Below are 27,845 nucleotides of genomic sequence, written 5' to 3' on the forward strand. Positions count from 1 at the left end.
CGTGTATTTCATTCTTGGTCCCTCTCTCACATCAGAAGCGTTGAAATGCACCCCAGGGCCAAATAGCACTGAACAACCCCTCTGAGCCAAAGAGGGGGGGGGGGGGGGGCTGGAATCCGTTTGCCCTGATATTTCACCAGCACCAGCCAGGAGCGTGGGGAGAGAAGGGGAGAGAGAGGGAGAGGCATGGGATGGATGGGAAAACGACAAACCAGGGCTGCATTTATTTGGGGTGTGTGTGTGAATGCCACACTGCAGGCTGTGGGATGGTCTGGAGAAGTGTGAGGTGTTGCTGTTAAGTGGGAAAGAGCATGCACAGATAGCATGGTGGAAGACTTGGGTTGGGGGGGAGAGAGAAAAAAGGTGGAGGTGGTTGTTGTTGGGGGGAGATGGAAGGATTGGTCATGCGCAAGGTAAGAAAGAGGCTTTGTTTGATTGTATGTGGGAGAAGGAGGGGTGAGGGGATGGGAGGGGATGGGAGGGAGGGAGGGAGGGAGGTGGCTGAAGCTGTTGTCTGTGGGGTTATTATTATTGCAGGCAATCCGCGTGTGCATGTGCGTGTGCGAGAGAAGGCGAGATGAGGCGATATGAGATTCAGCTGCAGGGTCATTATATATATTTTTTTCCATGTCACAAGGCTAAAAGGAGGTTTGAAGTCACGCACTTCCTGTCATTCCTCCTTTGCATTGGTCGATGCTAACCTGTCGTATGAGCAAAGGTAATCAAGCAGTGTGAGAACAAGGCTGATTGACTTTTGTAATATATCATACGACTACGAGCTAAGAAATATTGGTCAACCAATGTTGGCTACTTTTGGGACATTCCACCCAATTTAATACGACGACAGTTAATGGGACTTTTTTTTTTTTTTATGAGGCGCAGACATCAATCAAGAGGTGTCAGGCGACTGCTGAATCTGGGCTATGCTCCTCTTCACAGATGACTGATTAGCAAGCCAAAATCACCAGATCCATCTTCCGACGGTCACTTTTATTACAGTCATTTTTAAAGTGACAGCAACCTGCCTTGTCTCACAACACTGGCCACCGCATATATATTCTCATCCCAATTCTCATCCGGGTGCCCCCCCACTCGGCCGCATCCGTCTTCCTATCCCCTTCTGTCACCCGCTGTTTGGTCACTAACTTTCTTGTTGTTTGTTATCCCCGCTGCTTCTTTTTTTGTTTTTAACTACTTCCATCTGACTTTTGCTTCTCAAACACACACACATACTGTGCTACTCATATTAGCGTTAGCCTGCCACTCTCCTGGGTAGGCTGCATTTGGTCAGAGATGTGTGTGTGTGTGTGTGTGTGGGGGGGGGGGGGGGGTGATGAGTAAGAGGGGAAAAAAATATGACTCTCGCATGAAGCATGTTGGAAGAATTTTGCAAGGTTTTTGTTTGCATGTTAAGGGCATAAGCATTTAAATAAAAGGCCATATTCGTACTGTAAAAGTCTGACAGTTTTTGATCAATCAGAAACCATTTGGAAACTATGATTATGTCATAAATTGCTGTGATTAATGAATTATTTAAAAACATTATGTTTACGGAAAAGATTATGGAAGCTAATACAATATTTACATTTTTTACTAAATTATTGACCATGTTGGTATGCTGTTAACAGAGAGGTGTGCATTTTGTAGTGGGACTGATGCAATAAATTATTGAATTATTCATTTGTCACCCAAAATTTGTTTGGAATCGGTTAATGCTCTTCAAAACATTTGAGGAAAAATTTAATAGGTTACATGTTTGCAACCTGCAGAGGCGCTATTGATTCAGTTTCAACTAGTTTATTGTTAAAGAAAAATAACAAGCTATGTAAAATCGAGCTGCAGACTATATAAAGGATAATTCCTCTATGTAGCATTATTATGTCAAAAACATTTGGGACTAAAAAAAAGACAGAGCAATAGATTCCCCATCTCACTAAAAAGAGCTTTGTTGTTGCTGTCTTACACGAGAGTACTCGCCCTGTGCAAAATAGCTAAAAATGAAACTGAGTGCATAGCGTAGGTCACAGATGCACAGTATTCTAAGAACCATGAGTGGGATGGGTGAGTGTTAAAATCTGTTCGAAAAAAAGCTATCAGTGGACCGCCTTGTGGTGGAAATTAGTTTCAGAGCTTGTCAGTCAAATTTGCTCTCCTTTCCTCAGTTTACTTCCAGGCTGTTTTGAAAATAAATCCCAGCATCAAATAATGATTGAGAAAATGTTCAAAATGGCAGCCTAGCTATGTTTACCTAACTGTTTGCGTATACACGGAGGCCTGGCACTCTTACAGAGCTCTCCTGTGTCTTGGCAGGAGATATGCTAATCGCAACCGACATCAATCTGAAAAACATCAGGCCAAGTAACATGTGTCTGAGATTACATTTACAACCTCCCGAGAAAAGAGGGACACACAAACACACGCGCATGCACGCACGCACACAAAGATGCACACAAAAAGTGGGTCAGGTGAGGCAGGCAAACACAGACTCTCATTTACAATGCAAGAAATACAACAACAAATTCCAATCGAACACTTTGTCACAAACGTTAAGGCCTCGATTTTAAAAAGCTTCGGCGTCACGATGAACAGAAAGCATTAGTCAATGCTTTCTTGAATTAATGCCCAACGCAACACGCTTTCCTTTTGTCCAGACACTCAAAGTTATGATTTCCTTCCTGTCCCTTTTATTATTTTTTTTTCTCACAGAAAAAATGAGTCATACTTTTTCAAAGCTGCAATATGCATTAGACTTAGATGACAACCTGTGGCATATTTAACAGGGACGCACTCGAACATCAGAATAACGCCGACGTGTGTAAAATATGTCTTGCTCAAACCAAATTGGTTATGGCCATAAGATGTGTGTGTGTGTGTTGAGGGGGCCGATAGACGTGCACACAGGAAATCATAGTAATGGTGCTAGCAGCTGTGTCTGGCTAAGTGAACACATACGACTGGAGATATAGTGGATCAGTCCTCCCGAAAGCTCGGGGATCAAGTGTGTGAATATGTGTCGGTGTGACTGCAATGTAAAGTTTCAAATGCATGCAGAACATAAAGGATTGGATACGGTAACATTTTTATTACATTTGATTTAGTAAGAGCCAGATCACAACTGAATAGAACAATGTATGGATGTATGCACGATTCATACGATTTATTTTTTGCAGCAAACTTCCACAAACTATCATTAAAAAATTGAAAAAAAATTACAATATATTTGCTTTAATTTTTAATCTCACACACAACGCGTATATAACCTATTCGATTTTCTCAAGCACATAGATCTAAAAAAAAAAAGAAGAGCATGGTTAAAGGACTTCCAACCTTCAGCACACACCAGGGTTCCATTAGTGAACCCGTTCTGAACTTTAGCCCATGAACGCTGTATTTTATGCTAGAAACCTTTGATGACAAGCATCAACTCGTGTGAAATTCCCTGTAGATTAAATGTCCGAAGAGTTTTATTCCCAGCCTGGAAATACACACCTGTGTGTGCATTTAAGACTGCATTGATTTGGTACATTTTTGTATTTTGTGCAAAAATCAGCCAATGTATGAATGCAAGAAAATAGACAGACCAGCATGACAAACTAGTCTCACAAAGCACACACAAACAATTTTCAGATATGTATAAATGTAACATCTAGATTACTGTGACTACTGCATCATACTGCACAAATATTTTGCTTGCCTCAATTAGATAAATGAGCCAGTACAGCATCAGGAATAGCAATCATACAATACAAACAGAAAACTAATTCCTGCAATTCAAATTTAGCACACATATTTTTTTAACTCAATGTTATTGTTGTTTAAACAATTATTTTTGGCCAGTCACAGGCCCTCTGGTGAAATAATTTGGAACGCGACATTTTTTATGTGGGCCTGTAAATTTCGCAAGGCCTCATCAAGCAAGCATTATTATTAAGAATGTGGGAAGAAAAGAGAATATAGCCTTTCACAACCATTAATACGTTGTGTTCTTTCCTTTTCTTTTTTAGTCACCTCACCACTTTGCAATGCCACCTGGTTGTGGTAAAAGGCTTGTCTGCACTTTGAATGCAGTCAGAGTCAAGGCTGAGCATGAGGAGGTCACACAGAGGTAAGTCTAAATAAAGTCTCCAACCGGTATGCTTTATAATCTTCAACTAAACATATTGATCCAGTCAACATTCTGCTTCGTGGAGAGAAAGTTGCAGTTTACAGCCTGTATGTGCATACATACCATCTCATGGCATGCGCTTCCTTTGCCACAGTTATGCACCATAATTACATTAGACTTATGACCTCTCACAAGGGTGGAGAGCTGGAGCATTTATAAAAACATCTTAATTTCATTCCATTTAAAACAAGAGAGGCCACTTCTGGAAGAGGAGAAGCCTGCACATATTATATATGAAAAGGAGAGGGGTGCCAGTTCAAACCATGCTCTGTTTTTTATTTTTACTTCACAGTCTTCAGTGAAAGCTCCTTTTGTTGTCCACTGCTTGACTGACTTGAATAAGAAACATTCCATTGTAATGAATGTTGCTTTTACATATTGAATTTGTATTGCTTTGAGTAAGACACAGCCGGATATGCTAAATATTCAAACGACAGTATGGCAGAGTGCAGGCTCTTATTCTAATAATTCAAGTTGATTCCTACATTTGTCAAAAAATAGGACTGACGGTGATTTCAAAGATGTAAGTAAAACTGGTTAATATACGTATATATATTTTTAAATGCACCGACAACAACAAAATTCAACGTTTCCGCTGAATGTGCTTCAGCCACGTCCAACTCAAATGACAACTGTGAATCTAATACGCTCTTATGTCAAGAATCGTTCTCATGTTCGTGCCATGAAAGTAAATCTACTCAAAGGCTCCGGTGGCTGAAATATACCCCGCAGAGCTTTTCCATACTGTGATGAGAGCTGCTAGTCACCGGCTAGCTTGCGGGTCCGCAACCCTTACGTCGGAATACCTAACGCACCTGCACAAAAAACAAGATACCATTCCCACTTGCGAGCCCAAAACTGACAACAGTCTTTGCACATGTGCATGTTTTCAGCAATCAATAATTCATCTATCATGCATTTACAGAAGAAACAAATATCTGAATTAACTGTACAGGGTTAAAAGTGCAACTGAAATATTTTATATGAGAAGCGATACGTCAAAAGATGTAAGCTCATACCAAGCTGACTAAATTTGTAATGTACGCATAAGCCTTGAGCTCCTAAAAGATGCAAAACATGGTCTCAATAGATGTTTTTTTTTTCTTTTAATGATGCAATTTTAGCGAGGATGGACATAGATGAGGGAAGCTGCATGCGCATGTGTGTGATATCAACAACGGCAACCCTTGATCTGTGAAAAGCAGGCGATGTATCTTAACAGTATATATTTGCACTGAAAACGTTCATATAATGTGAGTTGCTTGTGTGTGTGTGTGTCTGTCTGTGCGTGCGTCTAGCTACTGAAAGCAATTGCTCAGAATAACCAGCAACTTGGGCTACCTGCTGGCATGAGCTAAGCTGGAGATCAATAACAAGTGTTTGTGCATCTATGTGCAAGTGTCGGTTGTATTGGTTATTTGTAAATGTGTGTGTACTATACACTTACTGGAAGACTTTCTATATTTGGCTGGTTTTATGAAAGCAATCCATCTGAATCAAGGGCCATATATATTTCCATCAGCTGAAAATCTCTAAAGTGAAACTAACAATTGTATCAGAGTCATTATACAATTACATGTGAACTGGAGCAGATGTTAGGAGCTACATTTTCACACATAGTGCAACATTATAGATCAATCCATGCACTCACAGACAGACAGACAGACAGACTTAGAAGTAGTTGCTATGGTTTCTGGATACTTTTTTGCTCTTGAAGGGCAACGTGACCCAGGAAGAGCGACTCCTCTCCTTCTGCTGACACGTCCATTACGCCCTGACAGCATGCAATGACAAACCCAGTAGCACCTTCAACACAACTGTGCGACATACTCCAGTTTGCTAAGTTCGCATCATCAACAGAATGACAAAATCGACTACCGTAAATTCTGGACTATAAGCTTCAACTTAATATATATTTCATTTAGCTTCTAGGCTACTAAATTATATTCAGCGACCTATCTATCTGACCAATCCATCCATCCGTCCGTTTGTGGTGCTGAGTTGCGTAAAAATATCTCATTGGAATTTTAATTTTTTTTTTTTAAACTGAACCAGCCACCTGCACTATAAAGTGATTCAACATGAACATCATGTGTGTCGCATTGCTTAAAATACTTTTGCACAGTACGTACCGAACAGGACAGCATCAATGAGCTTTTGCTTTCACAAAGTTACAGAAAGTTAGCTCCCAGCAAAGCCCCATTGGCAATTATATTCCCAGACTTGGACTAAACATAATCACCCCAAAATATGGCGAAATAGTTCTGAAAGCCATATTTGAAGCTAGCAGTGGCTTGGACATGGTAATGAGGATGTTGAATTGGATGTGATTATAAAGAATTGTAGCAGTGCTGTTGCTATTGCTGCACTGTGTGTACTTCCCTCCTGCCGAGCAACATGGACACCAAACTGCCAACTTTCATTTGAAATTACTAACTGTCCAATTAGTCACTGCAACCAACAGTTCAATGATCTAGACATCATCCTGGAACAGCATGTTATATCTTATTGGCTGGCAAACAATAATGTTATCAAGCGGGAGGTGATAAAGGATTTCGATGTGTCTGGAGGTGACGGCGCAAAGAGGCTTCAGGGATTGTAGATAAAATGGCATGATTGTGATTTTCAAGTGATTCGTATATTAGATTATAAGATGACTGATAAAAGTTTAATGACAATCACAAACCTCATTTCACGTTAGCCAACGATGGGGTGGGAGCGACGAGTGAGACGAGCGCGGAAAAACACAAGTTAACATATTTGATGAGTTTAATAATATGTATTAAAATTAAATGAGTTATATTTATTAGCAATGATAATATAATTGGGCATTTTATGTAAAGACTGAGTTCTGCCAGTATTATCAGTTCAGTCAGGCTTCTAAAAAAACAAAAACATTCCATCTCATCACAATACTGTGACATCGCACCAACTTTAGTTGACAATAAACGTCAACAGTTCACAATTTGCCAGCAGAAAACTTGGAAAAACAAAGATGCAAATGTGCCATCACCAAACAGGTGCACACACTAGGAATTTCAAGAAGCACTTAGAAAAGTGGTCCGAAACAACTCCAAACATCCTCAAATGCTCTTAGTAAAAATGCAAAAAAATCCAAGCACTCCCATTATACATAATTTAGGGGAATCTATATTCATAGAAGTGCAGGGCGTGTTGTGCTCAATGGGGTAAAACGCCCCTGTGTGGCTAATGGAACGGCCTGAGTTGCGTGATTGAGTGAAATGTGCTGGAAAGATTGGGAGGAATAGCACAGATAAATAAAGAGGGAGGGAGATTCTGCTTTTTGCCGGGCTCAGCATTAATGCAGCATCTCCCCAGGTGATCAACACATTCAAATGAGGAGATGGAAGGCAGAAAGAGGAAGGCGAAAGAGAGCGGCGGAGAGAGAGAGAGAGAGAGACGGCCCACTTGAAGAGAAAGTCCCGCGCCACATGCACAAGGGCTATAATATCTCATATATCATCGTAATGTTACTGTTGGAAGGTTCAAAGGAAGAGGGCGAAAAAAGCCAGTGAGAAAATGGATCTTGGCAAATTCAAAGTCAAAAAAATATATATAACCATGGGACATTACCAAGGTTCTGCAGTCGATGACTTGAGAAAGCCAAGGCTGTCACATGCATTTCTTTCCTCCTTTTTTCTCGACGTCCCTTCCATAATTTTGCGTCAAATGTGAGCGGGCAGCCTTTTCTTTTCGCCTTCCCCCTCTTCACATCCATTACCTTTGGAGAGATGCAAAGTGAACATTTCAATTGGATTGCAATGGCCAGTTAGCGCTGCTTTGATCCCCACTCTGCTATTTGGGGCCTCCATTGTTCCTGATTTGCTGCCTTGATTTGCTTGCCTGGGGATAATGGCCGCCGAACTGCAGTCTGGCCTTCACCCGTCTACCTTTTTTTTCCTCATCTGAAGCTCATAACGAATGACAGTTCCATGTGCAGCGCTACGTAGAGTAGCGTCGTGTATCCTACCGTTCAAATTCTTAAGTTGCAGAATCAAAAGTGCTCAATCCCCATGTGAGCTGACACCAAGCACTTTGGGCGTTAACTCCCGAGATACCGCGTACCTTCAGTTGAGAGGCGGCCTAGAATAAAGAGAAGCGGCTGTTCGCCTGCAATTTTGTCGGGACACGTCGACTTTCTTTTATCAATCAAACGCTGGCAAGATGAAGATTGATGCAGCACAGACTTCAAGCATGCACTCATCTCGAGATTGTTGGAATTTGGCGCGTTCAGAAAAAAAAAAAAAAAAAAACACCTTTCAAAACAGCGTATCGACAATTACGCCCGTCGTTGTCGAAGTGCTTCTTTTTTTTTTTTTTTTTAACACATCAATTTATTGTTGGCTACAAAGTCAAGGATAATAGAATATTCTTTTTTTCAACAGGGCAACAGGCTTTTTTTTTATGACACATAGTTCACAGAGTGCTGTTATGTACGTAGCGGTAGGTATAAAAAGGAATAAGCAATTTATATAAGATATAACCTCCTGCTTATCACGTTCACTTATATTCCAGGATGGTCGTGATTTCTAATAATTGTATCAATTTTATAAGGTTATGTTGCATTAGGCAGAACAGCTTTACAGGCTGTTACCGTATTTTGAGGACTAAAATGAAATTTTCTCCAAAATCAACAGTACACCTCCAGGATGTTGTGCTCCACCATACTGTCTCAAACTCAATTGCACTTTAGAGAAAAAGAAAAATCGATATGAATCAATGTTTTCTCACCAACGCCTACATTTTATTTGACTGTTTACACATTTCTTTATGAATATGGACTGGCGCTGATGGCGATGATCAGTGTGCCATTCACCGTACCTGCAGCAAGTGTAAATAGAACACGCGGTGAGAATTTGCTCGAGTGTCTGGTCTCCTCCCAGATACAAATGAACAATTTGTTTTCCAATTCTTTGCAAACCTTCATCTCAGACATTCAGCTTTGAAGTAGATAGGGGGGGGAGGAATGCAGGGAAGGGTCTGCGCAGATTGTACGATGCCGTGTTTGTCTTCAAAGGGTCCCGGCTTGCTTACAAATGCGGCGGTGAGTGCAACACCTTCAAGGTAAAATTGATAAATCTCGCTCTTTCATGGCGCAAAAAAAAAAAAGTTGAATTTGGATGCTTTTTGGGATGCAAATGTTGTCAAACATAGCAAATAGAATCAAACTGTGCCAAGTAGATAAGATTTGGGGGAAAAGCCAGAAGGTGATTACATTCATGAACATCCACTCGTGTCTGACTCAGCTTCATCACAGAAGATTGCAAACGTGTTTTGGTATTTGCCACACTTGAAAGAACCAAGGTGCAATGTAACATGGAAAGCACAATATTTTGCCATAGCGCCAATATTCTTGCTAAACAAGAATCATCCACCTATCTTGTTTGACTGACTGATTCACAATGTAACTTTCTAGAAACTCTTCAGGCAAACAAACAAGAAGAGAAATGAGTAAAAAAAGACAAAGAGAAAAGTCATCAATTGTCCATCTGCTGTGGATGACATCCTTTGCACCCTCTCTGTCATGTCTGTCTCATCTGCTTGGATGGACACCGTCTTTCTCTGGGATGACTGCCTCACTCAAGTCCCACAAGACACCTTTTTCCCTTCTGTCTCTCGCCTCTTTCTTTCTCTCAGCTGCTACGATCTTCCTCAAACTTTATGAATTAGTTACAACCCCCTCCCTTTCCCCGTCTTCACCTCTTTTACTTTCTCATTTCAGCGTGGCAGCAAATTCAATGTATGCCTCTAGACAAACTGTCTCTCTCTCTCTCTCTCTCTGTCTGCCCGTCTTACCTATTGCATCCACCTCAGCCGTCAAACCTCCTTGGGAAAAATACAAGATTGATTAATTTTGGAGGAGAAATTATATTGATGTATTTTTTTTTTTTTTTCACCCCAAAAAACGTCTTCCATCCGCAAATGAAATGCAGCTGTGGCTCGAATGAGTTCACAAGTCCCTGCCGTCCACACTGCGTTCATTTCTTCTTTTTTCCTAGATTGGGCAGACGCAGGGGGTGGCGTGTATGCGTGTGTACATGCGCGTGTGTGCGTGTGTGTGTGTGTCCGACTCCTTTGTGACCGCTTTTCTGAACCCGGAGCCTCCCTGCACAGAGGGAAATGGCGGACTGTGGCAACGACAGGGCAGTTTTACAGTGTAGCGGGCTGAATGTTAAACTTATATTTAATGTATGACATTTCACACAAATCATCCGGCCACAGACATGACCCTGGGGTATTCCGCAGATTGCTTTTTCAGTGCCTCAGCAACTGTGGGATTGTTCGTCCCACTGAGAGAGGAGAGAGAGAGAGCGAAAGACAGAGAGCGAAAGAGAGAGAGAGAGAGTTTTGAAGGAGAAAAAAAAAAAGAGACTTTGAATTTGGTGGAATGATCGCCCTCTCGCCACTTTGTTGGAAGCTTTTTTTTTTTTTTGTTGGTTCTTTTTCTCTGTGATATCATGATCGCAGGCCGTGCCAAATTGAAAACATCTTTGGCAGTCTGGAGGCTGTATGAGATACCCATACATTATATGTCGTACAACACCAGATTGGATAGCAAAACAATTATGCCGCTTTGCCGTCTCGAAAGAGCCTCCCCGCGCCCCTCTCAGGCCTCCCCGTCCTTTAATTTCTACGAAGAAAAAAAAAATGCTGTAAATATTGCACGTCTGATTCCCTCTGTGGGGATACATGATATGGAAATAGCGGCAGGCACAATAAGTTCATGAATACGCAGCGAGGGAGGCCCGAGCGTGCCCCTCAAAAAACACTCAGGCGCTGAAAATAAATATAGGGCTGCGGCAAGCTTTTCAAACTGCCCTAAACCATACAAGCAAAGCAGAAAAAAATAAAAATCAACATTTTCTTGGCCTTTCTTGTCAGCGCAGCCTTGCAAAACAAAGCATTGATACCAACTGACTGTGGTAAGCGTCATCCATTTTATCGGAAGGGACATTTTTCAACATTTTGGCCCGTTTTGTTGCTGCCAAGAGCTGCGCCGTCCACTAAATCAGCGTCACTCTCCCTTCTCAAGGTTAGAGAACGCGAGTGGGGAGTTAAGGAGCATTAGGGCATGCTTACCTGTCACACTCAAAATAGCATGGACACACACCTGTGCGCACACGTACACAAACAAATCAACGTACGCGTGAGAGAAGAATTAGGCCACAATGGAAGCAAAAGATGTTTCGATTTTACAATTCACAACTGTATGAGATGGAAGTCATATTTATTATTTTATCTTATTTTTATTTTCATAATGCTGTGACTTATTTTTCATGGAATATAACACATTCTTGTAACATTGTAAATTTCCTTTATTCTCTAAATATGTCCCAACATTCTTTTCATACCATTTTGCATGAATTGCAACTTTTTCTTCAACCATAATAACATCCTAATTTCAATGTATGCATTTCTCATACAAATTTAATCTTGTAAAAAAGATTATATTTACCAAACATTATTTCCTAATATTATGATTTTCTTATTTGCATTCTAACTCCATCAACTCAATCAATTCCGCTTTATTGGGCAAAGTAAAAAATGCATTGCAATTGTTTTTCTGCAGTAGCTACTAACCGCATTGTCAATTGTACCAACCTATATATAAAAATAACATGACCCCATCACACACCCAAGGATGAAATATTTGGGCAGATGAAGGCTAAAAAATACTTCAAACTCACAACACAATTTGGCAGCGTACTCATGAGAAACAAGTGAGTGCATGATGTCTAATTATGCAGACACGTTTGATAGGGTTCGCAATGTCAGCACTGTAAACACTACAAGAGAGATAACAAAGAAAATCATAGACTGTAGTGTCGTAAAGCCCCCTTGAAACCACACACCCAAATACACAAACACTCACTCACTCACAAGTCCCGCCCGACCACAGCCTACAGCATAATTAGCAGTTTTCCCTCCGGGCGGGTGCTGGGAAACCTGTTCCTAATTGGAACCCAGTTGGGATTTTACATGGATTAAAATACATGAGGTTCGTGTAAAAGGGAAATACACACACTTGTAAAAAAGGGAATAAAAAGAGCCCAATAAGTTGGCAACTTTTACCCTAAATTTTTATTTACGCTAAACCCAGCATGATCCGTGCTGTCTCGCTCCACGCGGCTCGAGTGAGTCTCCAAAGGACAATTACAGAACTATTTTGGCCCCTTCTGTTTTGTATTCTGTTTTTTTCCCCCCCCATTCTTTTATTTGTGTTCCATTTCCCTGACTTAAGCTGTTGTTTAATGGACAGCATCGTGACAAGAGAGGAGTTTGCGATCAGATTGAAGCTGCTTGGCCTTTTTGCCAATTTGCCAGCAGCCTCCTCTGTACTTGTGAGACGGCCAATTAGCTGACCATCTGACAGAGGCTCTCTGACCGTGGCTATTAAAACACCAAGACACACACACACACCCGGAGTACATACATACACAACCATCAAGTGCAGCGCGCCTATGACTAGCCGTCTCTATCTGCAGTTTTTGTGCCTAGATCTCACCCCTCACCTTGCACTCACAATTAGGATGGGCGCGCAAATACAAAGATAGGCCTGCAGGCATTTTCCTTGCCGCCTAAAAGACGTGCTCTCTGACCCCAACCTTACACAGACACACACACACACACACACCACCAGCTTGCCATCATAGCTCCTCGTCCGAAAACGTTTCCTTTCTCCTTCTGTATGCAAGGCCTCCTCTTATATCACCATCACCAAGATCCAGTCTCTTATCTTTCATGTTGTGTTTTTAAGGTTTATTTTATCAGTTGAAATTTCATATGTAATATAATAAGTAACTGTAAATATAAAACAAATTATTTACACCCAATGACAACATTAAATGCACATGTACAAATTAATGACCGTCAACTACAAATATACAGCAATTAGTTATTTAGTTTTTCTATAAGATTTGCAGAGCAGTCACACCAATGGATGTATTGTTAAAAATATCCCACTGACAGTGTCACTAAAATGTGAGCAACATTTGGCCAAAAACAAAAAATCTAATTAAAATGTTTGTATCCAAGTACCTAATGAAGTGTTTTGTGAATATTTACAAGTAGAACAAATGTGTGACCCGAAATGTAATCTATTCAAGGACAACTGAAAATGTCAACAACAAAATGGAAGAAAGAAATACATATGTATATATTAGAAAATTACTATTAGCCATACAGGTGGACATAATGGACAGAAAAGTGGTTTTGAAAAAATTATACAAATAAATTACATTATTCAAAGTAGATACCAAAAAAGACATTTGGAAAGAAGCACAAAAGCAACTCGGAGAACCTCTCCCCCCGAAGTCTGCACCTTTAAGCAACACCCCCCCCCCCCCAAAAAGCAGCCCAAGCTTTCTAACCCAAACACCCCACCTCCCTACAACCCTGTCTTTGTTGTCCATCAGTGGTTTGTTTTAAGCCTCAGCTCAGATGGCGTCACCCCTCTCCCTCCATGGTCAAGTTCAAGGGTCCTCTGGAAACACACCGGGTGGTTGTGGCGTATGCATGTGTGCGTGTGTTTGTGTGTGTCGGGGCAGGGGCAGGGGGGTCTATAAACATACAAGGCGTACATGCTTGTGCACCAGCCGCACACATGAACACCCTCGGCCATATTCATCACGAGGAGCTATCCATCCATCCATCCATTATAAAAGAATATAAATAAAAATGAATGTCATAAGAGCATACTGGGCGGAAAGGTTTTTAAAAAGCATGCTTTTAAAAAAAAAAAAAAAAAAAACGTCAAGAATAAAACGAAATGCACTGACACCTACACAGTGTTGGCGGCGCACCTGCCTCCTCAAGGTCTGTCGGCTGCAGTCAAAATGGTGGACACAATAACGGCGGGCTTTGATTCCTAATATGGAGGAAACAATTCTATTTTTTCACTGGGGCAGCTCATACCGGGCGCTCCAAATTCAACCTCTCTCTCGCTCTCTTTCTCTCGCTCACAAACACACACACGAACATGCACACACACCCTATCTCAGTCTATTTGGTGATATATGTGGACATCAGTGTGCATGTCAGCTGCAGCAGAAATTTAAGGAAAGGGGAAAGCGGGGGTGATGCACGTTCACAAACCTGTCTTCCAAAATATGCGCTACTCAAGGTGAATTATTACATTTCCATACTCGGTTGACTTTCAGATTAAAACATTTGAATAAAATAAAACTGAAATAAAACAAACAATTATTTGCATTTGAAATGCAATCTTTCCTTCGGTCTTGCGCTTAATCCTAATTAATTTTCATATAATTCTTTAGAGACTATTTCATTTCCAGAATTAACACAAAAGGAACTCTTCTCACCAAAGATAATTATACAGTTAAAGAGAGTTTGCTCATTAAAAAAAAAATCCCATCTGCATGACATCAAATATGAATCTTTGATCTATCTCATTCTGTCCCTGATGGTTAAATGCCGTTAATTATATTCTGTGGGAAAAATTAACTTCCTTGGAATAATTAACACAGCGACTGTACATTTGTGTGCTGCTATATTAAATCCTGCGACAAACAAAATTATACAGATCCCCGAAAGTCATCCACTGCATACCAATAACATGCAGACATTTCTGTAAATTTTTGCATGATGTGAAAATTGCACAAAGCTCATATATGACCCTCGCATATATGTTCTTGACAATTAGGTGGATATGATGAGAGGCGGGGGACCTTCTCCCTATCTTATTATACGCCCCTATAGAATATCACCATCTCCCTGGTCTGTGTGTACATACACAGTCAGATGATTCATATTATCTTTACCACCCAACTCCTTGCTATAACCTTCCTTCCTTCCTGCTCACCATTATGTAAAACTATGGATTACCTTCGGTATGTGTGCAAATCCCACATTTGCGAGCGTGTCGCATGTGTGTTTGGGATGGATGTTGTATATACATCCATGCATGCATGTATGTATGCATCAGACCCCCCCCCCCCCCCCCCCTCGCTTGTGCCTTCCACATCTATCATGCATCCATAGGTCTATCAGCTCCCCGAATGAGGTGTGGGGAGAGAAGAAGGGACATGGGTGGGGTAGCGGCGGAGCTGGGGAGGGAGGGAGGGGGACGTTAGGTGGGGGGGACAAGAAATAAATTTAACCCCCTCCCTTACTTTAAAAATGCACATACATTTCCATACATTGAAAAGGCAGTGAGGTGCACACACCCTTGCTACTCTATCCCCAATATGCACCCCCCCCCCCACACACACATACACAAACACACACACAAGAACAGTGAATACAACAAAGATGGATGTGTGTGTCCCGTTCAGTGGGTGTGGGTGAAAGTCTAGCCCTTCGCCATATTTATCTTCATAAAAGCACGAGGTGCATGTGTGTTTGTTTGTACTATACTCTTCATATCGTGTATGTTTTTTTTTTGTAAAGATTTACCGCACCTGAAGAAAAAAAGTTTTAAAAAAGTGTACTCATATTTATATATCGCACCTAAAAAAAGGATTTTGATCATTTGATGTATTTCCTTACAGTAGATTGTGACATCGTATTTTCACCACAGTAAAATTGCTAATGCAAGAATTCCAAACTTTTTTTTTCTAAAGTAAGCAATGGGGATCTTAAACCAGAAGCATCACCTTCTACTAAAAAAAGCAGCTGCAACCTCACTTTTTGTTGATAATGACGGGCCTGTTGTGAGACACAAGCGCGCGATTGTTCAGCAGGACGAGTTTGTTCAGCAGAAGTGATTTTGGGCTTTTTGAAAGTTCCATTTTGCACTCCCCAGGCGCCGCATATAGGCCACCCCAGGGAGGCGTGTGTGTGTGTGTGTGTGTGTACGTGTGGTGCTCTATTGTGTGTGTGTGTAGTGTAAAATATTCTGACTGAACTGTCTTGTGGTTCATGGAGCAGGGAGATGTGTCCTGCCTCTTGCATTCTAATGTGAGTGGCTTTTGGAAGTAAAAGTAAACAGATATGCTTGCTTGGATGCACTCGTGCAATTGTGTGTGCTCGCGTTTGTGTGTGTGTGTGTGTGTGTGTGTGTGTGTGTGTGTGTGGCAGGACAAACCTGCTCTGAACCTGCATGTATTAAGATGCACATGTAAACAAGTCATGTGTTTTGCTTCGTCACTTTGATAACCTCATCAGTATTTCGTAAAAATGATAAAAAAGTAAATACAAAAAAAATAGGCTTGCTTCAAATGAATACGGAAAAAGCACCACCTGTTTTTGTACCTGACAATTTTCAAACATTGTCTCCGCGCTCTTAAATAATTGTCCATATGGCACCTGTACGACGGTAATATAAGAAGGTAAGGGCTCTCTTGGCTAGGATGTTATAACGGAGGTGGAGAGAAGGCTAAGATGGGGCCCTTCAAACAAAATATGACCCCCGTTAAAACGATCCCATTCCTATGGTGGACCATATTTCCTGCACCTCTCCCACTCTGGTTCCCGCTTCCCCGTTCGCGCACAGATGTGCTCTCTGTCACGGCCGCGATGATAAATTAGCGCGGCTGCTGCCGTGTGAAATAGGAGCCGGTGTCTGGGTGCAGAGGGCGATCCGGTGGACAATGCCAGGGATGAGCCACTGCTAGTTCAGCTGTGGAGGAAAGCTTTGGATGGGACCGTGTCATGGGTTGGGATTGCTGCCAGAACCCTGACACTTTGTTGGATGCTCCTTAGGTTTAACACCCTCACTATTTTCTACCTTTGCATTCAATACAACTGGTTCGTGCAATTTGTTTGTTTCAAGTACAATCAATTGGTGAGTGTGTGTGTGTGTGTGTGTGTGTGTGTGTGTGCATGATAGGGGTGGGATCTGGAAGCAGCTGCATGCACAATATGTGTTTTCTTTGTGTGTGCAGGATTCTTTTACCTGCAGGCTTTGGTTGGTGTGTGTTAGTGTATGTGTGTGTGTGCAGACATGTGTTTCTTATGAAGTAAGGCCCATGCCGGGCAAATTAATTCTCAGAAGTTGCGTGGCAGGGGCTCTCCTTCCCTTTGAAATGGGGCATACGGCTCCCTGTAATCAATAAGTCAAGCCATCTTGGCTGCATGTTGCAACCCCCCGGTACACAGATGAAGAAGCCCAATTTACTCATCATAAATTCTGATTCCCACAATAAATATGAGAGGAGGTCCCTCGGTATTTGAATATGTGGAATCTCAGGGGTGTTTGAAATGCCGAATGGCTCTCGCCTCCGCCTGCAGTTGCTTTTGTTGGTCCGAACGCGAGCTTTGTGTTGAATAATAATGATGCGTGGTCAAGAATATTTATTTTTGATCTGAAAAGATGAAAACACACCAGGCCCGGGACTTGCTTGACTCATACAGATGTCCAATCCCATCGTACGTTTGATGCATTTCATGTTTTCGTCTACCTTTTGGAACACATTTCTCTGCTCCCGCATCTTGGCATTTTCTAATAAGGCCCGACAGCCACCTCCAGACAAGCGGTGACGCGCACGGGCAAAGGCACGTGACGTTTGGGGACACGCTAATCTATCGGACAAGCGGTGTCTCTCCCGTTTATAGCCTCAGTGGGGGAGGGGGAAACGGTCCAAAATTTGCCGCACCTACAATACATGGATGTGACTCAGGCCTCTTGCATCTGTTCAAGCAACTCAAGAGCATATTGTAGCACTAAATTTTTTTTTTTGCTGTTGAGTGTCGGTCACAGCATACATTTTTTATTATATTTAGTGTTTTCACGCATGTGTGGCGACCATACGTACTGTACATGTGGGTAAAGGTGATTTAAAGCAACATGGCATCTCTATAACAAGTGGTTTTGTTTGGTGGCAAAGATCTACATGACATTTATGAGCCACGGTGAATGTTAGGACAATATGTGGCCCGGTATCAACAGCTTTACTTTTATAAATGGCGCCAGGGGCACTTAGCAACGAAACGGAATATTTGTTTCTATCTCCATCACAATTATGGCGGCAAATGATCCCAAATATTTTTAAAATATGCCGGCTTGTACGGGTCTGTGCAATGAGCAACACCTGGTCTATCCATCAGCCATGGATTTAAAGATGTATTTTGCTGTGAATTAGAATTATTTATATCACAAGTGGAGTTTTTTTGGGTTATTAAAACGGAACTTAAAGATCCTATATGCGTCTCAAAAAATACCAACTAGAGGCAATTAACTGTTGCGAATTACTAACGAGAGGAGAGCGCGGTTTTCAGTGTTAGTCAATACAGACGTTTTCATTGGCGGGGAAGCATTACGGGTGCTAATTCCTCACCTGGTAGTTACATGCGTGAAGAGCTAATCCATAAATCTGCTCCTAAGTGGTTCATCAGTGGGCGCCCCGGCATTGAACGTCGTCAATTAAGACGCCTAAATGCCTGGCTAATTACGCTCTGAATGTAACACCCTGTCTCTCGCATGATTACAACTCTCTCACACCTCACTAATTGCGGCCATTTTTTTTTTTAACAGTGAGGTTTTAGAGTCTTCAAAGGTTTGATTGGCAAAACAATTTCCAACGCCATCACCAATTACAATCAAACAGCTTCCAAGGCCAAGTGTAATGATAAAGATTTCTAATGAATGCATGTTTAAGGTCAATGAATGTTCACTACTGATAAAATCCAATATGTTGTTGAAGTATTGTTGGGGCTATTATTGTAACTGAAGACTAAAAAATAAAGTGCTGTTGAGCAAAAATCTTACGGCTGGTATTTAGATTAAAAACTGTTCTACCGTCCATCTGTCCATAAATTATCAACATAATAACCAGGATAAAAATCCACAGTTTTTGTGGAGAACAATTCTCGGAAGACACAAAGCATCATTTAAGATTGTTTTCCATGTGTCATTGTTTGAGTGGTTATCTTATTATTTTTTTTGACAATGTTTGACCATTGAGAATATTAAAATCTTATAACAATAAATAATTATAGCAACAGCAATGGTTTTAAAATACATAAACTGCATACATTTTTAATCTTATCTTATGAAAATTACTTTTTGTATTGCACATTCCCCATTTTTGTATATTTTGACTATGTTGTGTCCAATTTTTTTGTCAAAGCTGCTACTAAATTCTCATGAGAGTCTGGCAAGTACTATCACAAGTCAGCGTCAAAAATAACAGACGAGAGCGTTTGGAGGAAGTGGCGGCGGAGGAGGTCTCGTGAAGAATGAGAGGCGATAAAGATCTGCTCCGGGCCTCTCCTTGCCTTGGCCCACAGGTCTGAAGAGCAGAGCAAATTGCGCCTGAAAGGAGATGATACTCATCGGAATGTTAATGGCACTGAATATTTCAGAGGTGGGATCATCGCATGGCAGGAGGAGGATGGGTGGGTTGGTGGGCTTCCGAAAGCATTTAACGTTTGAGGTTCAACTCTGTTATTGTAAAGCCCGAGTCAAAGATGATTCCGACGCGCAGCTAACAAGGCCCGTGAGCTGTCGACGAGGTTTGATCTCTCCCAAAACACACTGAAAACTTAATGCTCCTCAAGAATTTCTGATCACTCAGCGTAATAATTCAGATCTCCTTTTTTAAAAAAAAAATTGGTCACGTTATAGTTGACTTTAGATTCACTGGACTTCCCGATGCAACTTCCTGCGAGCTTTTTCTTTGTTTACGGCGGACATTTGTCAATCTCAGGATGTGCCGTAGCCTTGAGCGATAAACGCAGATAACTCGTATTCCTTGTGATTCTTTGTCCGCACATGTGTGATTGTAAAACAAAAGACATATGGAAAATCCAGTAACAGTGGCAAAAGTGGTTCTTTTTGAAGAAGAAGAAGAGAAACATCATGGGAGTTATAAAAAGTATACAAAAAAATAAAGGGTGAGTAGGGGATGTCTATACAAACATCTGTCTTCCTCCCCTTAATTCAATCAAAAGACCTTTCTTTAGCCTTGAGAGTAAGACAGAAAGAGAGAGGGCTCTTATGTGCAGTGAAAGTTAAAAAAAAAATGATGCAGGAAGGGAGGAGGAAGTAAGGGGGTCTAAAATTAAGAGAATTATTGCATGTTCCCAGATGTGTGCAAGGAAGATGACCTGCAAGTCAAAGTTGTCCCCCATCAATCATTGCCATATGCTCCCGAAGAAATGGATCCTGCAGGACACTTCATATTCTTCCTTCTGATTAGTTCATTTGAGAGATGAAGGAGGGGACGGGATGGGGTGGGGTGCATTGCGGCTGGCGTTCTTTACAAATAGATGGCCTCAATGTAACCCAAGACCGGAGAAGGTTCAATGTCAAAGTGAAGGCTCACTATTTAGGACTTCTGGGATTTTTTTTTCTCTTCCTCTCATGGCTACCTTTTTTCCCCTCCACCTTCTTTTTCATCTGTGTGTGTTTCTACCTTTATCTGCTTTAATTACTCAAAGTAAGTACATACAAATAAATCAATTAATACGTTATTTTTGGTTAACGTGTACTTTGACTCAAATGTCACTTTCAGGTACTTTCAACAAGACTGCTTAGCGTTGATTGATCAATGAGCCGGCATTCACCCTCCTTACTTAATCCGTTGGCTTCTTCCCTCTCCTGACTTGGCGCTCCCTCCGCTCACCTTTCACTCCCGGGGCATCGGTAATTATCGGCGGGGTCTTAGTGACTGCAAATGAAATTACCATTTAAGAGAGTGAGGGAGAAAGAGACATCCCCTTTGCCATAGGAGGGGAGCTTAAGTGAGGCGGCTCGGATTTCAGCTATTGATTTTTAAACTGCTACATCAGGGTGTAATGCTTTCATAATTTCAAATAAACTGTCCGGTAAAACGAAGTACTAATGAGAGAATGAGGAAGGGCGTACAGAGCAAAGCTAGGGGTTGAATTTTAAGTGTTGATGCATGTAGGACATCAAAGTAAAGCGCTAATTAGGTAAAACGATTCTTGTGTCGATCAATATGGAGCTGTAAAATTCTGGAAATTCCAATTTGAGATGTTTTTATCATATTTTGTCACAAATAGTTAAGGCTGAATATCCATAGAAAACCGCAACAAGCAAAATCAGGATATGCCAGTTTGTGTTCTGTTATCAATCTTTCAAACTTGAAATATGTGTGTAATGGTAACTTGGTGAAACAAGTTAAGTCACTGATAAGGCACTGAGAGATGAAGATTTTTTTTTCCCCTTTGTTTTGGATTAAAACACATAAAGCCTAATCGGTCTCGCTCTTTCTGTTTCCCACCACAGACCGCGGGCCGTTGGAGGCATCTTAAAAATCTCTTACATCTGGAGGAGCCATAATTCACAGGATTTGGCCTGACAGCCATGACAGCCATTGGGGCGGCCAGCAACAACTGTCTCCTGTGTTAGCAGCCCAGTATGTGTCTGAGAGAGAGTGAGAGAAAGAGAATAATACTTGTATGCCTTTTTAGTGTACATTTAATCTATGCAGATGCTATTAAATTTGCTCTGATTTAATATCAATAATATATACATAAGAGCAATATCTTTAAAATTATTTCTGAATTACAGTCAGGGTTAGGTGCAGCAACAGGTTGTTGTTTTTCTCAAACGTCATCGCTCCACTTGATACGGCCCTAAATATTCCACACGGACAGTAGCGATCATTTCCAAGCCTAAAATCCCGCATTCCACATTCCTCATTCAGACGGCTTGCCTGCTAAGCCGGGCACCACATGAACAGCCATTGTTAGACAAGGAGAGGAGGAGGGTCATGTATTTCTCTCTCTCCGGCCATCCATCTGTCCGTCTATCTGTCCGTCTGTATTCTCTTGTCACACATCCACGTCTGCCTCTTCTTGTCCGCCTTCATCTCTCTTACGTGTCGCTTTACTGCCCACTCCTACCGTTCGCCTACCTACCACCTCGTATTTCTTTTATCCTCGTCTATACCTCACTTCTGGTTCCCACTGATGTTGTTAGGCTGGCAACTCTTTTACGATGCCTTCTGCTTCCTCTGTCTTTGTGTCCCTCTTGATTCCCTCTGCACGTCTCCATTCCCGTCTGCGTTTCCAGAAATTCATGTCGAGCTTTTCTTCACATTAGATACAGATTTATGACCTACAGCCTGATCCCCATGGTCACTAAATTTGATACCATAGACTAAGCCACGTTGTTTTCTTGTATGTTCGGACTTCACCGCGCTTGCGGGTAGGCTCGGCAACACCTGTCGGGTTCCAAGCGTTCCAAGATGGCTGATTTATTTTTAATCGCTTAGTGCCTGATTTAAATGTATATTTATTAGCGTTATTATTCTTCGCTTTGCGTAAGGCAGAGACTGAGGTTGTTGGAGCTGTAGCAAGGTGTGTGTGAGGGGTGTCCGTGTGTGTGTTTGCTCATGTGGGGGTGGGAAAAAAAAAGCCTTTTGAGGCCGCACATTTGGTTTTATTTTCATTGCATTTACTTCATTTAATTTATCTTTGAAAGGAGTCAAATGTATTTAAAAACATAAGCAATGCTTCATTTAATTATATATCAGGTGGCACTGTAGTTTTTTTACGTATGTATTTACAAACCTGACGTATTACAAATTATTTTGATGAGCACATTTTTTCAAAAATGAGCGTATCATTTTTAGAACTGTTGGAACATTTTGTTCCGAAACACATTTGGAGTTGAGCTCATATGAGTGTCATAATTCTGTTCAGCTGTTGAAATGATTAATGTCATATCATATTTTAGGAGATTTTACATGGAGGTAAAGCAAGATGGTGTGCATTAAAAGGAAAATTGCATTTTTTTGTGCTTATTCTTTTTCTCTTATTTTGTCCTTATAGAGTTTGATAAAGAATTCTGACAGGAGTCACGTCACAGGCGCTTGTCCTCTTGCCATGCATATTTGATTTTCTGTAGGTGATATTTGTAGTGTATTTATGTTTCCTTATTTGAATCCTATTCCACAAGTTGCCACTGGTGGGGCGCATTACATCGACACCAGCCATTGTAATGTTGTTTGCGCCAAGCGAGGTGGAATTTTCTGTTTGATGTTTGGTTGGGCTGAAATGCACCAAATAAAAGCCTCGCGAGATAAAGGTGTGTTCTTGCACATGTCTGAGTGTGCGCCTGTTGCCTCAAACTATTTATCTGTCACTCAACGTGTGCACATTGTTTGCACTGGTGTGTGTGTGTGCGTGTGCTCACATACACGTATAAAAGTCATATCGTGCTTGAGATCAAATGTTGTATCAAGGAGGAGAGTGACAGAGATGGCGAAAGTGATGGCTCTTTAATGTAACCTATCCTATCTCAAACCAAAATAAATAGAAGACCAGAAACACACAGAATAGTTAAGTGTGTTTTAGGGCAAATGGGGTGACATGAAACACTTATACAGAAAAGCGCTGAACACGACGGCGGCTTTGTAGTGACAGGAAAAAAAGTCCCACCAAAACACCGAAAGAGAATAAATTGGAAGCATTGCAGACTGAAGTGAGAAATTATTCGCACCTGCCTAAAATAAAGTAGAATCCACACAGTTGAACACAATACATTGTGTGACCTGCCATTTCATCTTCCCGTTCATTAGTTATATATTCCCGATAAATAATAGTCATTTATGATTTCCATATGAACCTGTGGTTTGGAAGTAAAGCATGGCTGCAACTGTCAACAAAAAAGTATGTGTCGATCTATCTTTGTCAGCGACTGTGAAAATATCCCAACTCTCTTCATTGTCTTGTTTCCTCTTGACAATATTGCAATGGTTTTCTGGTTCAATAAAATACAATACATGTCAATATATTTGATATGAAGCCTCAAATACCTCCTGTGCTGTAAAGAACAGCCAACTGCATTTTTTGCGGTGATGGGCCATTTCGATTGTGTTCGCTCGTTGTTCGGCGGGCCTTGAACATTAAGAATTATGTTTGTTGTAGTAGTTATAGCAAAAAAAAGAATCAGGCAAATCTTTTCAGCTTGCTTTGTCGTTCACGCCACATTATGCCCTTTTCATACTAAATAAATACATTAAAAAATCTATAAATAAACACCTATAGTATCTTTACAATATTGTTACTATCATCGCACACACACACGCACGCACACACACATACACTCCACATTCCCTCTCCTTGTCGCCCCTCCCTGCGCCTCAAGCTCTCCTTACCAGGAAATTAACCTTGACATTTGCAACACATAATTCCCTCTAATAAAATAAGCGTGTAAATATATATAAACAAACATGTGAAACATTTACAGATGCAGCCGTACGCTACTAAAGGACCAGCATGAAGTGCTTGGGTATGCTCGGAGAGCATAGAAGTAGATCTATAAATGGCATGCCTCTTCCCCACATGCTTTATACATTGACTATTTTAATCCAAAATATGAGCATCTATACCAAATATTATGTTTATATTATAATAATAATAATTATTATTATTGTGAGGGATTATACCCTCTTTGAAACAATGTCTGCATGTGGACACCTATGCGTTACTGCATATGCATTTGTAAGCTTTGCACACTAGAATGCTCCCATGGTAATGGGATGACAGTGATGCGGATCCAAAATGGATGATTTTTACTATCTGGACACTGGGGTTGAACCTAAATTGAGACAGAGGTGGGTGGGGGATGGGGTTGAGCGATGCGTGTTGGCAGGTAGTGACTGTATAATACCATCACGGAATACCATCACTCCCCATCTGACCATGCCTCATTTTAGGGCAATAGAACCACATAGGAAAAGGTGTCAATGGTAGATTATTCAAGCTTGGAAAATCACGCCTCATGTTTTTATTCATGTCTGTACCACAAACAACAACAGAATTTGATTTTCAGTGAAAATATTCCCGATCAATAGTGCTAGAATGTATGTAGTATTTGTCATGATGAGTGCATCAAATGGGGAATTTTATTTTTGACAGAGAGATGGCTAATGGTGGAATTGAGTAACTGAATGTTATTAGAAATATTTGGGTTAATATCATTGGATAATCTTGTTTGTGCCGGAGTGCAATTTCTGAAAGTTCTGGACTCCAGCCATATGTGGAGAATAATTCTGCCCAAATAAGAACATGTTTACAATGACAATAAATTGCCAATGTCAAAGTAACTTTCTGCTGAATCCAAAAAAAGTCATTTCAATGGCTCCCAAGGCCACACACCTCACATTCGCAGTGTAATGGCATCTCCATAGGCCAGTCCAGCTCTAATCACTATCCCTTCCTGCTGGGCCGGAGTCATATCTTGCCGAGCCCGATGACGGTAACTAGGATGAGGTACATGTACCTCCTGCGGATTACATGGCTGTTGTCTCCACAGTGATGGAGACCCTCGCTGGTACAAGCAAATCTCTGTGTGACTTTAGGTCCTTGGCGTGATGCTTAAATGGATGGACTGGCAGATGGAGATCAGCGGTGGTGCAAAATAGCAATGCTGAAAGAGCCTATTCATGCAGTGCACACATTAAATACACAAACATATTCTGGGAATATAAATGGGAGATAAAATAAATTTAAAAAACATACAGTGATTTATGGATTTACTACTTGGAGAGCGCCCAAAGGTTCCGGGCAGTGAATTTGTCTGTGTGTAATCCATGATTGTTTCAATTTAGACTGGTTTGTAGTGTGAAAGTGGATTGACAGAATATTTTCACAGCACTGAACATGTTGGAAATACAGGATGCGAGTTGTTTTCGAGGATGGAGTTACATAGATGCAAAGAGGTAGACTCTTGACATGACTGAGGACCAAGCCACCCGGTGAGAATGATTGGAACGACTGAAAGTTGGGGTAAAGCCAAATGTCACAGTCCACAAAGCTAAAGTGCTTCTAAAAGTGTTGCTAGGAGCCATGCAGTCGTGAAGCGAATGGTGTAGAACGAGAGAGATGTTCCACATGCAGGATGCTCACCCACACATTTTGGCAGCTGAAAGCCGTTTTGTTTTTTTGGATGGAGCTGTGTTACAAGTCAAGTCTGACCTACTGACTGCTCTGGACTGTCAGTGTGCTGAGAAAGCATGACCGTGTTTCCAATCAGAAATGCTTAGAATAAAAAGTGCCAACAAACGTCGGAATAAGTTTAAATGCCAGCAGGGGTAAGACATAAATTAAAATAACTTGATAAAAATACAACTTTAGTCTGCGCTAAAAGTAAGGTTGAGAGGTTTAAAAATCTCTGAGAATGAAAAAAATCAAATAATTCCTAACATGCCGTAAAATACCAATATCCTTAAGCAGACGTGTTTCTTTTTTTTTTTCTTTTTATGTATAGACTCCTGCCTGTGAATAGTACAGATGAGACACTTAAGGCAAGACAATAGTGTTATAGATTGTGGCAAGAGTTAAATCAATAGACCTTCTGAGGAGTAACAAGACACCCGGTAGCAAGTGCTACTGCTACACACACATAGAAAAAAAGAGGGGCTGGGAAACAAATGAGGACTGGCAGACAGAGGCTAAGACCTCAGTGTCACTGACTAGCTATTATATGTGAGTATGTATCTACTGTAAGTATATATTCCGGTTGTGCGTCTGCAGAAACATGTGTTATGGATGTGTTTGTAAAGCATAAGCAAGCGCCCCAAAAAAATACCTGTGTTTCACTTGTACTTTTATCTCTGTTTCTTGGCCCGGTAATCTCCCACTGGGCATCTAAGCAGAGCCCTATTACTAGCTTTACCACACCCTATATATCCCCAAGATCCTTGTGAGTGAGAGACAGGGAGAGCGAGAGAGAGACAAAAAAAAAAACAGACAAAGGGGAGTTGAGCAGAATATTTTGAAAGAGAGCGAGACAGGAAGAGAGATAGGATGGCAGAATTCAATGAATCAAGGTTGTCCTTTTCTTCAACAGGCAAGGGGAGGGAGGCTTTGCGTGAAACTTTGGACCTTCACCTCACCATGGTTGTCATCCAAGCTCTATTTGTGAGCACCTCTCCAGGGCAGCTTCCACTAACCCCGCCTTTAGGTCTGACTCCACCTCGACTGTCTCTTCCACCTCTGATCCGGGATCAGCGGTTCCCGGGGCCACGATAGGTGTCGAGGTCCATTAACCCCGGGCAGGTCTTATCATATTCATCAGGAAGATCACAGATGAGACTTCTCTCTGTTTTTATCAGATTTTTCAGGCTTTGAAAAGCTGCCTCAGACGAGGGGAAGGTTTGTGACAGACGTTCAGCTCTGTAACTGTGTATTAGTAGCCCTCGAACACATATTCACTCATATTTTCAGAAACTGCCAGCCATTACCGAGACCGCTTTGATGGGGCTGTCAGTTTTGATTACTTTATAAAACCAGACGATGTCACCTAATGACCGTACTAATCTTTCCATTTTGAAAACTAATTGTCCAAGGCTAGAAGTCATGCATTGCAGTTCATATTTGATTTATTATTGACACAGACCGAGGACTAGGAGTTCACTATTTCTAGAATTTGTTCGGCCAGGGCTCCACTGTATGGGCAAATTTGCCATTTTCTTTGGTGACAGAGGTGAACTTTCCAAGACCAAAGGCAAGGAATGCATCGGAACGATGCTGTCAAAGATCCCTCGGTATTGTCCGACGATTTAATTTATTTAACCTGTCTGCATCTTCTGACTTTGCATTTTCTGCTTTTTTGACATTTGGCACCTCATGTCCCAGATGAATTCCACTAAAACGCGAGCCACTTAATCTAATTCAGTGAACAGCACCTCCCTATGTGACCTTTACCCTTAACCCTGACCCACAGCTGCTGTCCCCTTCCATGCTCCACAACCACTAATAAATTATTGCTGACTCATCATGA

The 27,845-nt window shown here is 41.3% G+C and overlaps 1 long non-coding RNA gene across 2 annotated transcripts; it reads left to right on the top strand.

Moving 5' to 3' along the window:
• The first annotated feature begins 1 nt into the window (after position 1).
• LOC125986298 (uncharacterized) lies at positions 2–27,845 on the top strand. 2 transcript variants are annotated; one of them, XR_007487573.2, is made up of 4 exons: positions 2–413; positions 4,005–4,105; positions 21,339–21,468; positions 26,913–27,845. It is a non-coding gene; the product is annotated as an uncharacterized lncRNA (long non-coding RNA). The 2 variants fall into 2 exon arrangements; XR_007487572.2 differs by lacking the exon at positions 26,913–27,845 and having other exon boundaries at positions 107–413; positions 21,339–23,143.

This window comes from Syngnathus scovelli, chromosome 18, assembly GCF_024217435.2.
Source record: "Syngnathus scovelli strain Florida chromosome 18, RoL_Ssco_1.2, whole genome shotgun sequence".
In the NCBI taxonomy this organism is placed as follows: domain Eukaryota; kingdom Metazoa; phylum Chordata; class Actinopteri; order Syngnathiformes; family Syngnathidae; genus Syngnathus; species Syngnathus scovelli.